The sequence below is a fragment of the Brachyistius frenatus genome, unplaced genomic scaffold, assembly GCF_029030835.1.
Source record: "Brachyistius frenatus isolate BFR_SWC_R1_liver_20210118 unplaced genomic scaffold, ASM2903083v1 Contig_6, whole genome shotgun sequence".
NCBI classification, from domain to species: Eukaryota; Metazoa; Chordata; class Actinopteri; family Embiotocidae; genus Brachyistius; species Brachyistius frenatus.
The window spans coordinates 8,928,498-8,940,685 of NW_027210605.1; the positions used below are offsets into that span (position 1 = coordinate 8,928,498).

A 12,188-nucleotide genomic window follows, 5' to 3' on the forward strand; every position below is an offset into this window, starting at 1 on the left:
ATTGTTTTGTTGTGTCAGCCAACCTTTTACTGCTCCTTTGCTACATGTAGAGTACAATATACTGATCAGCCATAACACTGAAACCACTGGCTGTTGAAGTATTAAGTGTAATACTAGAGTTTTGTGATAAATACTCCCATCGTGAGGATTATAATGTTCAGTTGTTAACTGATCTGATTGAGAGAAGTGCTGATTTAATTAAATGGTGGTGCTGTTGAAATGCACTGGGTTATAGTCAGTGGTGTTCCTAATATTTTGGCAAACCAACTCATTTAAATGGGAGGGACAAAATATCAGGAACACCTCTCAGTATAACCCAGTGCAGTTCAACAGCACCACAAATGACAGTCTCCATAATGGCCATGAAAATAAATCAACATCGCTCTCAATCAGATTGAACGGAACATAATGATTCTCATGAAAGAAGGACTTATTGCTGGGCTGTTATATTATACTTATTGCTTCACCTGTCAGTTGGTTAGCATCAGGCTGATCAGTGTAATTTGTTCTAGTTAATATGGCACACACTATGTGTCTATGTTATCACCACAATGTTTTGATAATTTGAGTGTGCTCTTGTTTGTTTACGTATATCGGAAACTGGTTGGACCACATGCTCTCGTGTTTGTTATGTTCTGCATGTAGAAAAGTATTTTGTTTTTCTATTTGCTGAATCCTATTAGCTTCTACAAAGTGCTTGCTGATTTTCCAGGGAACCACATAAATTTTTTTTTTAAAAAAAATGAAATGCACAGCTGCTCACAATCACTCAGAGGCCAGTAACCAAAATATACCATAAACATCAGAGAATAAATGAGCTGGTTGTGCAAGAGAAATGGTAAACAGTGAAAATTATTCATGTTATAACACATTTTTAAAATACATTTTAGCATCTGTGAAACTCAGCTGATTTTGTTTGCAAATTATTTTTTAATCAACAAATGGAAAATGCAGCAAATTATGAAGGGTACGTTCTCTAATATCAATTTATGTATTGTGAGAACTGAGCTGTAGATCTGTGTCTACTTGTCCCTGTATCCTTTTCTGTCTTGAGAGGAAACTTGCATCTGAATGAATGACAATGACTCATATCAGGCAAAGTGTGGGTCTTATGTACGCACATTGCTGCTGGGTTTCCTGCATCTAGTTACAAAGAGAGCCAAGAAAGCGGAAATGTAAAACAAATGGCAAGTATTTAAGAGCTGCATACGTCAATGTGACAAAAAAAAGAAGTGATATCTGCCTCCACAAGGCTGATATCTTTGTTCAAACAATCAGTTGAGGAGGAGGCGAGGAAGTGTGATGGAGGAGGTTGGTGAGGACGAGGGGAGATTTGTAGTGTGGCTCAGGGTGTGATGTGGAGTACAGTGATGGAGGAGGGAGGATACAGCTGACTCTGTTTCATGCTTCTTCTTTTTTTGCAGCCATGGCCTTTTCCCTGAAGCACATGGGTAGGAAGTAGAAAGTAAAGACGATAGTGGCAGTGATTGGGGGAGGAGTGTAGAAAATAAGAGGAGACATCAGGAGAATAGGGGAGAAACATGGAAAGGAGAGGTGAACCAAGAAAGGACAGGAAATTTAAAGAAGGAAATGACAGGAACAGTGACGATAAAAGAAAAAGGGAGTGAGAAACAAGGAAAGGACAGAAGGAATGGAAAGGGGAGAGAAGAGGAGAGAAAGTATAAGGGAGAAAAAGATGGAGTCAAGAGGATAAAGGGTGGAAAGCAGAAGAAAGGAAAGAAAAAGTAATGTTAGAAAACAGAGGGAGAAGTAAAAGAGAATAGATGAGATGAAAAGAGGTCATTTCTAGTTTATTATTTGACCCTAAAAGTTCCTGGAAGCAGGTCAGTTGACCACGTACACCCATCTCACCATATCATCATCACTACTGTCACACATGCAGTGTGGCAGACGTGGCACCGCACGCAGAATCCAGGTCAAGCTTGAAGGAAACGCACCCAGTCGCGCAGAGAGAAAAAAAGCTTAAGAGAAGGAGAGGGGGAGTAGGAGGGGTAGAGGCGTTGTGTGTGTGTGTGTGTGTGTGTGTGTGTGTGTGTGTGTGTGTGTGTGTGTGTGTGTGTGTGTGTGTGTGTCTGTCTGTCTGTCTGTCTGTGTGTGTGTGTGTGTGTGTGTGTGTGTGTGTGTGTGTGTGTGTGTGTGTGTGTGTGTGTGTGTGTGTGTGTGTGTGTGTGTGTGTGTGGAGGGAAATGGGAAGGGGAGAGGAGGTAGGGTCAGGCCCACTGCTGTTGCCATGGCGACCACATCCAGATGCTGCGGCAGCAGTGGGAGCGAGGGGGAGGAGCGTGGCCAGGCTGTAGCTTAGAGGAGAGGAGGGGAGACGAGCCCCCTATACAGACACTGCCTGCTACATCTAAAGCCAGTGGCAGCACCCAGTGCATTGTGGGTAGGTGGAGAAGCCACATGGAGGACGAGATCTGTCTGCATTTTGAAAGAGGGGAAGGAGATGGGAGGGAGGGAGGAAGAAAGGGAGGGAGGGAGGGAGGGAGCAGGAGAGAAGGGGGATTCCAGGGAAAAGAGGCGAGAAGGAGAGATGGGAGGGGGCTGTTGCTATACGGAAGAGCTTGCAGGAGAATCGGGCCTCGGCCAATCATGGAGCAGCTATTTATAATGCATATCAAGTAACTCTTCATTTTTCATAGAAGGGGTGGTTATTCAGAGAAAATGACAGGAGTCTGGATAGAGCACAGGAATTAGGTGAAAACACATGCATGCACATGGAGGTTTATTTTTTTCCGCTGGATGAGGATGTTTCGAAACGTGTGTCAGATAAGCATGAATGAACTACGTGCACCATGTGGTGATGATGTGTGATTCTAATTAATATGCTAATGCCAATAGGATTTCTTAAATCCATGTGTCATGCTCATGCAGCGTCCATTTGCCGTATGGCTATATTCCTCTCCAGCACAAGTCTTTGCAAAATGTAATTCCAGTCAGGTGGTGGCATCACAGCTTTACACAAGAGAAAAGATAAAATTACCAATATAACCGTGATATAATTCATAAATGACCTCAGGAATGCAGGCAAATACAACCTGTGAATGCTGAACTCTGTACTGCATTAGTGCAGTTTGATCTCAGAAATGATTTAGGACTGAAATAAAGTGGGCAATATGATAATGTGACTTGGCAAGAAAAGTAAAACAGAGCGCGTTAGTGTGCCACCGGGGACCACACCCCACTTAACCAGCTTGTCAGCACATTCAGGAGCATACGATCTCTCCCCGCATACACACTGAGCACATCCCCCTTCCAAGTGCACAACGTGAGCGCTAACCAACACTTCAGTCTACAAATGAAAGGTAACTTTAAAAGGATGAGCCAAACAGCCAGTAATACTGAGCCTGTGCTGATTTGCTTTGACATTGACAACCACAAAAGTAAAAGTGAGTGAGCAGTGAATACAACTGTTTGTGACCTATTCAGATTTTGCAATGAAAAGGACCCACGCTGAGTGGTATCAATGGCATAGTTTCTACAGTGAGGTTGTATGAAGAAAAGCCTTACTTTGCTGAATCACCTGATGGTCTTCTTACGAGTGTGCTTGAGTTTTTCAAGCTTCCTCTGTTGTATTAAAAGAAACAAATCAAAAAGAAACTGCACTCCATTATTAAAGCGGTAGTTCATTGGGATACAAATTAGGCCAAATTGCATTATTTTACTGAATTAAAAGTATAACATCCAATTTTACAAGCAGGTGTTTAAACCTCCCAAACATAGTCAGTCCTCCGATACCTGGAACAGCAATACTGAAAAGACTTTCCAATGGGTCAGAAAATACTATTTATCCTTCTTGTTACAGTACAACTTATCCAGCTCAAAACAAATACAGTCATGTGCACAATATTGCATCACAAAAGTTGTACTTTAGATCATCTCTTCGCTGACTTACCGAAGTTGTCCTGTTAGGCAATTACACTTTCATTTTTATTAGCCTGCAGCATATCGGTCTGACCGTTTTAGTCAAGACTGAAATATCTGAACTATTTCATGGATTGCCAAAAACATTTGCACAAACATTCATGGTCCTCAGAATCCTTTATTAGGATGAATGCTAAAGATTTTTATGATGCTCTGACAGGATGACACAGGGAAATGTTCTCTAGAGCTACCAGCAGGTGACATTTTCATCAACGCTCTAAAATATCTCATCACATCTATTATATTAGGTATTGCAACATTTTGTAAAGACATTCATGGTTCTCAGAGGATGAATCCGAAGGAATTTTGATGATCTATTTGTTTTGACAACTACTGGATAAATTGCCATGCGCTATCGTACAAATATTCGTGTCCTTTTCAGGGTGAATTACATTGTATTGGTAATCCCTTTACGTTTCCTCTAGTGCCATCACCTTATCAAAATGTTGTTTATCTAATACTGTTTAGAACCAACTACCTGCAAAGCTAGTAAACCTGCCATTAGCTTCAGTACTCTGTGTTTAAAAAAAAAAGCATGCGAGCGTCCTAAACCTAGATTGTGAACACAGGTAACATTACAGTTATTATACATGAGTATGTTAGCACTGTCCTTATGGGTATATTACCTTGCTAGTATTAGCATATTGCTCAAAGCGCTACTGTCTCAAAGTACAGCCTCACAGAGCTGCCAGCCTGTTACTAGCACTTCTAAACCATAGACTGCATATAAAAGTGGATGCAGCTTCCAGGTCTGAAGTGCCAATGCCGAAGTGTCTTAAACTGCAATACCTCCTAGGGCCACTAGTGGTTGGCTCCAACAAGGCTCAGACTCTGTACGCTCCCATTCAACTTCTCTCATGGAATACCAAGTCAATACATTTCTGCCACAAGTCAAATTTGCGTCATTTGCAAAAGTCCCTCCTTCTTATTAGTTTTCTGGCAGTCCACCTGAAAATAATCCCGTCAATAATTTTTTTTGGGCGTGTCTGTTTGATTGACAAGCCTGGAGTGCAGTCGGGTTTCTGCTATAAGTGGGCGGGGCGTAGTGTCCTCGCGTTTCCGACCAGATTGAGTGAGATCTACCACTCACTCCTCCCAAACTCATCCAAATATGGCCACTTCAGACCAAACCTGTGCGAACAACAAAAATATCCATCTCTGTGCAGCCTCTCCTATCCTGTGTGTGCTTCACTGGACTCATCACAGCCATAAATAACATCAGACCTGCCCTTGACTCCTATCATCCCAGCAGACCCTACAAAGCCTCGGTTTCTCGCCCCAGCCACCCTGCTCCTTCCACCAAGGCAACTGACAATGTGCCCTTGAATGGAGCACCTCCTTACCCGCTGCCACGCCAGCTAACCTCTTCGCTTTACCCCCCTGGCTTTACAACTGTGCTGCCATCTGTCTGTAGCCCCGCTGCCTCGGGGGCCCGGCCACAGTCAGGGCACACAGCTAACAACTCGCAAGGAGAGAGTGAGGAGCAGAAGGGCTGAAGCAACGTACAATGATAAGAATGTGAAAGAGAGAGAAAAACTGAGATTAAGAATGGTAGTCTTCAGCTATACTGAGTGATTTATTGAAGGAAAAACTGAGAGAATAATGAGCATGTTCACAAAATGACTCTTTTCAGGCTTCTGAAACCTTATCTCATACAGCTTCCTTTATTCTGTGAGATTCATCTTGTCAGTGCAAGAGAAATTTACACTATGTACAGATTTGCATATTCAATCACCAATATCCCTCCCACTGAACTTCAACAATACATAAATAATAAGAATACTAATGAATTCATTAGGCAGAGGACCATAACCACCACTGAGGACACAGAGGTCATGTCCTTGTTATTCTTTTTTCTTCATGTTTGTGCACTTTCATTTTACATACAACAATGCTCTTCATTATAAAGGGGGTAGGGGGTTGGTCGAAAGCCCATTCCAGAACACAATATTCTCATTTTACAACCTATCCTTAGATAAATTATTAAAATAATATTGTGCACCTTACTGATCAACCCATATTAACCCTGATAAATAAGTTCTGGCCTAAATAAACCAAAAATATATATTAATTGGGTAAATGTGTTAAGATGACTCAATCTAATATGTTGGCTTTGTTTACCAGAACTTGTTTAGAAGTGATATTTCTGGGAAGACAGGTTGTCATAGTATACAGCTACTTGAGTCTGCAAAGGTCAAGCCTCTAGATCATCAACGTGATTACAGCCAATGTGTGAAATACCAGCGTGTGGGCTACTGGCATCAAGAGAGTGGAATGATGTCAGGGAGAGCAGCAGCCAATGGGAAATGCCCGAGGCCCTTGTTTATTACCATATGTTAGTGTTGAGAATAAAAACTAGTGGGTGGCTTTGCTTGTAAGCCGCCGCATCAACAAGGAAGACTGAGAACTTAGTTCAGTTGTAGTTTCTGATGAAAGGCTCCTTCACTGTTTAGAGTTTCATGAGCTGTTTTGGGCAGACAGATGTTAGGACGAGGACAAACTCATTATATTTTGGTGGGGATTGCCGGGAGGTGCTGAAATATCAGCTGCAGTTAGCAGTAAGTCTTTCACAGAAAACCTAACAGACAGTGTTTTGAAGTGTCAGTGATAAACTGTTTTAAAGTGTTTTTAAGCTTGACTCAGTCAGGATACCTAACGCTTTGCTCTATGGCAGAGCTTTCAAAATAAAATCACTTGCTTGTCATTCACGGGAATGCCAACTTTAGTGAAATACTACATCACTACAATACTTCAATAAAACAACAACTACAACAAAACATCTTTATTTGACTTAGAGTAAATGATGGGTGAACTTTAAGGCTCAAATATAAAAACAATATCTCAAATATTCATCTTACAAGTAAAGTTGATGAAATATCTTCTGTCTTTTTTTTTTTAATTTCCCTTAACAGCTTAATTTGTAAGTACTTTTCTACACATTTTACACATTACATTGTAATCCACAACTATATTCATGACTAAACAATCAAAGTTTAAGTCTGGAAAAATAGAATTACCGCCTCGCAGATGTACGCCTATGGCAAAAAGTCAAGTTGCAGTTTACAGCCATGTCTGTCCCGACTCATATAATATACACTGCTCAAAAAAAATAAAGGGAACACTTAAACAACGCATCCTAGATCTCAATGAATGAAATATTCCAGTTGAAAATCTTTGTTCATTACATAGTGGAATGTGTTGAGAACAAAATAACATAAGAATGATCAATGGAAATCAAAATCATTATCCCACGGAGGTGTGGATTCAGAATCATACTCAAAATAAAAGTGGAAAAATCAGATCACAGGCTGATCCAACTACTGTGGAAATTCCTCAAGACAAGTCAAAATGAGGCTCAGTAGTGTGTGTGGCCTCCACGTGCCTGTATGCACTCCCTACAACGCCTGGGCATGCTCCTGATGAGATGACGGATGTTCTCCCGAGGGATCTCCTCCCAGACCCGGATCTCTTCACACTGCTGACAGACACAGCAAACCTTCTTGCCACAGCGTGCATTGCTGTGCCATCCTGGATGAGCTGCACTACCTGAGCAACGTCTGTGGGTTGTAGACACCGCCTCATGCTACCTCTAGTGGTGAGGGCACTGGCAAAATGCAAAAGTGACCAAAAATCAGCCAGAAAGGACGAGGACAGAGAAATAGTCTGTGGTCACCACCTGCAGAACCGTTCCTTTATAGGGGTTGTCTTGATAATTGCCTCATTTCCACCTGTTGTCTGTTCCATTTGCACAACAGCAGGTGAAATTGATTCACAATCAGTGTTGCTTCCTAACTGGACAGGTTGATTTCCCAGAAGTGTGATTGACTTGGAGTTACATTGTGTTGTTTACACAAATTCTACAAATTCTAAATGTTTCACACACATCTTCAGTCCAACAGCACAGAAGATTTTTTACAATCACCAGTTTCAACCCAAGATCAGTGTCACTAATTCAGTACCTGACCAACAGTAAATTGTGATCACAATCTCTCCTTCTGTTTCTGAGTTATGGTGCTTAATAATGTCCAGAAAAGCGTTTTTGCAAAACATTGTGATGTCACAGTGAAATTGGCCTTTGACCTTTTGGATATAAAATGTTATCACTTCATCATTTTATCCAATTAGACATTTGTGTAAAATTGTATCACAGATGAACAGACAAGCCAAAAACATATTGCCTCCACCAATGGTGATAAAACCTCCATATTTATTTTATTACCAAGAGTTTAATACTCAAAAAGTCACCTAATGTCCTTCATCAAGACACAAGCAAACAACAAACCAACTCTTACGCAAACCAGGTTTAAGAATTGTTGAATACTTGTGAACATTTGCAGTCTTTAAATGTTGACCATGAATGTTGGCAATGAGTAACACTGCTTATACAAAACTACACAAAATGTGAATGACAATACTCAGACACACAAGCACATACACACAATACATTTACACACAGACACGCCTCTGCATTTCAACCAAAAAAAGATGGACTATCTTTGACCAACTATGAAAGCCTCGCTGCAGCCATCACATCCGCCCAGTGGGCTGAGAATGTTCCTGCTAAAAGTGCTTTTCCTGTCACCCACACAATAGGTGGAGCCTCCGAAGACGTCATTCCAACCTGCTGTCCCAACCATCTCCAGAAGAAGAGGGAGACCCTGAGTGTGTCCAAGAAGACTTCCAGTCCAGAGTTAAGTTATGGGCTACGTTCCCAAAACTTCCAAAATCTTCTCCTATTCCATCAGAAAGCTCCCTCCAATCAGGTAATGGAAGTCTTGGTCCACCCTTTGTACCTTGGGCTGTTCCTGCAATCTATCTCATTAATCTAATAAACTGAAAGATTCATATTGACTTATTCAGCTCCTTTTTTTTTCTTCAAAAGTGCTGCTTGCAAAAGATTTGCCTCTTCACAAAGATTTAATAATAAAACTACACTTTTAGTGTTGATTAACGGAGCGATTTGTTTTTAAAGATTTTCACAGAAACAAAAAAGTCACAGTTTCAACCCCGAGCGAGTTTAGCTGTGGGTCTGTGAGGACCACGGCTATCAAGGCAGGTTATCAACTCCAGTTGCAGAGTCAGATGGTGTGTAATTTATTCATTTTATTTCCACTGATGTGGGTCAAGGCCTGAAAAATGTATATAAAGCATACTGAGTGTGTTCATGAGGGAGGGAGAGCACGTGAGAGTAAATATTCATTGCATCCACAATGTGTGAATACTTGAGTATCTGTGTAGGATTTTGTGTCTGCAGTTGATACAGAAGCTGATAGCTCATTTCCACCAGGCTCCCATCACTCCGCAGGGAGGACAGCACAACATGCTGTAGTCTCCAAGCAGGAGAGACAATGGGAGGTGCACACAATTCACCACTGTTAGCACAGTAATTTCCAAACAAGTTCTCACAGCGAGGATGACACTCGCATCTGGATTCCCTCAAGTGTGCTGCAATGCAAGAGTGGGATGGTTAGAGCCTCTTAACAACCAGTTGATGTAACAGACCGAGCAGTACCAAGAACAGGGAGCCACAGTGTACTGTATAGTAGTGTGTGCAACACTGCAGCTCCTCAAAGGAATTGCAAAACTGAGTTAAAAAAATAGCACGATATTTATCACCATGTTCTTGTCCGAAAAGCTGCATTCATCCCACGTTCTAGACCTCCAATAGGTGATGAAGGGTCATGGATGAACAGCGGTCTAACAGTTCCTTTTGTGACGCCAGACTGAACAGACACGAGTCAGTGCGCTAAATGTCCAGTAACCTCATTTGTCATAGACATATGGATATGTTTAAATAGGCCAGAGGCTACATGCATGGTTGTGTTAGTGATTAATCCATGTAATAACCATGTCAATAGCCATGTCATGCATATCATGGAAAACATATCGGGGACATGAGGTCAGACAAATACACTCCATGTGAGTTTGATAGGCAGATGTAGGTATGAAATATGTTATAATGAAAATGTCTGCTCTTCCGTGGTTCTAGACAAGATTTCATGAAGTAATGTTTTGGTTTTATACATCCAACTCAGTCAAAAGCACCATATGACAACTAGCTTCTGTAGCTAGTCTGAAAATGATATAAAAAGAACAAAATGTTTCTGTTTTGGTCTGGTTGGAGCTGAATGAATTGGTCTTACAGTGAAATCTGTTGTGAGAGCTGTGTGGGGCAGACAGCAGGCAGGCAGACAGGCAAACTGTCTACAAGAGATTTTGTCCAGTTACTGAAACACATTTCACTTGTGTGATCACACAGGCCTCACTGCAGCTGCTCTGTGCCACAGGGACACTGCTGTCATGTAAAAGACATTATCAGGTAGCTGAACAGGTGTGGGCCATATGATGAATCCGTGTTGATTGAGCAAGTGCTAGAAGCCACTCAGCCATCGATAATAAGCAACTCTGTACTGGCCTGGCGACAGTTCTGGTAGTAGTTTTAATGGGATTGGATTTGAGCTTTTGGCTTACATAGATGTATGGGATGATTAAATTAAATGGAATTTGTGCCTGGATCTGCACAATGTACTTTCCTCATTAATGTGTCACTGCTGAAAAAAAAAAAAATATATATATATATATCTGGGCCTCTTTCCCAGCAGATCAAGGGCCCAGTTGAGATGAGGCATCTGTGATCCAGGACATACTGATCAGTACTCAGAACACGGCTCTGCTCGGTTCAGCAGCCTGCTGCAATGCAAAGACTGGCTCTGTCCATGGTGCTGAAACTCACTCTGCTATAATACATCTAAGACTCAAGTCCTTAATCGCTGCCGATTTGTAACTTAAAGCACTTTATTTCTCTTCCACCATATTGTTTGACTGTTTGAGTTCTTAGTGTGAAAATCATTCACTGTGTTGCGCTCACAAATCGAAGGCCGTGTCTGCAATTGACACTCTCGATATCAAAATGTGCTGTCCACAAATGTTTTTTTTTTTTCATTATTGATTAATTTGCTGGTTACACTTTTGATTAATCAGTTGATCATGAATTGTTGAAACTATTGATTAACTGTCAATATTTCAAATAGAATTTTTGTCAATTAACTAATTCATTAATTATTTGGTCTAAACCAACATTAGTTGTGTGTAAATTCATCAGTTAGTGATTTGAAAAATGTTGATGCTACATAAGCTATAACTTGTAAACCAACACTGCTAATTTTCATTTTAATTAAATATAAAACGAAAATTTTAGGACTATTGGCCAGATATAATGAGAAAAATAAATGTCATTATGGGCTGAGAAACAGAAATGGGCTTTGCCGCATCTTTAAACCGGACAGTACGGTGACAGTCAGTGATTGTGCAAAGTGCTGATTCTTAAACCCGAAGTTACTGCTCCTTTAGACAGACATAATAAAGGGATCAGTGTGTGAAACATCTCATCCACAGAACTTGAAATGGGCCATAAATGTGTGGAGCCCTGATCATGTCCCTTACATAAGGTTTGTTATGGCATTTATATTATATCACTAATTTGTGCCTTACATGTGTCAAGCTATTGTTTCTTTGTATAAAGGTCCATTAATTGATCGGTGACCAAAACTGGCTAAGGATCTAATTGCTGTTGTATTTGGCTTGATATTAAAAAAAAAAAAAAAAAAAATTGAAAAAAAAATTGAAAATGGAGTAACCTGTGAACCAGTGCACAGTAAAGTGAATTGAAACTTTTCGCACACAGCCAGTCAGGCAACATAATGAAAAGCTTCGATTAATTTTTTTTATGACTGTATTCCTTCAAGTACAGTTATTTGATCTGGCAATGTATTTAATTTACCATCTCCTGAGAGACCCTGGCAGAGAGGTTCAATAACACTGTACTGTAAGTGGCTATCAGACAGACTACAAAAGGCCTTGCATCACTTTCCTTTGACTCTATAGTGGCTCAAAGTCTGTCACCCTGACATAACATCATATCTCACCTAACTTTGCAACATGAGCTTTATATCTGCCTGGTGTTCATCTTTTTCACTCTCTCATTCCCTCCTTTATCTTTGCCTCCTTTCTGCCTGTCTCCTATGTTTCTAGGTCCCAGACAGGAGTGTGTATCACTGACAGAGCTTACGACTCACCTCTTCATCTATATCAGACTAACAGATTTGTTAGGAAAGGGACACTGAGACTATGAACAGATGCAACTAGGTACAATACATCAATTTATAGGTGTCTGTGACTGAAAGAGGAAGAGATGGGGATAATGCGTTAGGGGAAACCCAACAGTTGAATAATTCACCTGCACAACG

General features: G+C 40.9%; 1 protein-coding gene across 3 annotated transcripts in view; it reads right to left on the reverse strand.

The window, feature by feature from the left end:
* The window catches only part of phactr3a (phosphatase and actin regulator 3a), a 37,929-nt gene that overhangs the window by 16,220 nt on the left and 9,521 nt on the right, over nucleotides 1–12,188 (reverse strand). The window lies entirely within an intron of this gene.